Genomic DNA, 1,198 nt, shown 5'->3' with positions numbered 1-1,198 from the left:
TGGGGGCGGACAGGGCGTGCGTGCGGGAGAGGAGAAGGGGCGGGGAGGGAGGGAGGGAATCACCGAGCCCCGCCGCTCCGGCCGGCGCGCTGCCTCGCCATGTCCCAACCCGCTCCGGCGCCGACGTCTTCTGTTTGGGTGAGCGGGAGCTGTCCAGAAGGGCTCTGCCTCTGGCCGGGGCAGCCAACCTACCCTCCCGGACCCGGGGCGGGGCAGCGCCCGATGAGCGCCCGGAACAGCCACTCCGAGGCCGCGACTGGCTCGGGGAGGCGGGCCTCCGGAGCGCAACTACCAATGGCTTAGGAGGGGGCGGGGATGCGCGTTTCACGTTTGGCTGACGGCTCTGTGTCTTTTTTTTTTCCTCCTATGGCACTGGAATCAAACGTCAAGGAGAGGGAGGGAGGAAGAGGAAAGAAGGGGTAGTGGAGTGAGATGAGAGAGTCGAGTGCGAGTGAGGAACAGAAATTATGTTAAAGATGCTGCGCCGTATCCTTCCTGAGCAGCAGAAATCTGGGGAAAAGGACATCGCTTCAGTTCACTTCGCCTCACCTCAAAGCTTTTCTCGAGGCCAGGAAGCGGGGAGGAAAAGACTCCGCTACAAGCTGGTGTAAAAACAAGCACACGTCTCCCAGTAAGCCACTTCCCAAGCGTCCCTAGCTGGGAGCCAGTAGTTTAACCTTTTGAAATGCAGGAGCTAATGTGTTCTAATGCAGCGTAAATTCCCGAGACTGGGGCGTGCGTAATCTACCCGGCGAAAGGAACTCCAGCACCCTCGCCTCCTGTGAGCTGCGGCGGATGGACGCAAGCCCACAGGCGGCTCGGGCCGCGGTAATGCATGCAAAGTTAATACAATAACATCATTTAATTACCCGGCGAACCCATGAATCTCCCAGTTATGAGGCTTCAGAAGGGCCCTGGATTGCAAAACAAAACTAGAACTCCAGAAGCTGCGGTTTCAAGGCGACCAAATCATTAGAGAGACTCGGAAAGAAGTGGCACGGTGGTGGTTTGGGTGGAGGGGTTGCGGCGGGATTTTTGCAGATGCTTACAGCGAGCAAACTTCTCATAGAGGAAGGGAGTATGTAAATTGTCTGGGAGGACATCCGCGGTTACACACACACACACACACACACACACACACACACACACACACCCTCCCCCCGCCCCCCCCCTCCCGCGCCCTCCTCTCCCCTGCCAC

Source organism: Pteropus alecto, unplaced genomic scaffold (assembly GCF_000325575.1).
Source record: "Pteropus alecto unplaced genomic scaffold, ASM32557v1 scaffold14, whole genome shotgun sequence".
In the NCBI taxonomy this organism is placed as follows: Eukaryota; Metazoa; Chordata; class Mammalia; order Chiroptera; family Pteropodidae; genus Pteropus; species Pteropus alecto.
This window is presented reverse-complemented; position numbering follows the sequence as displayed.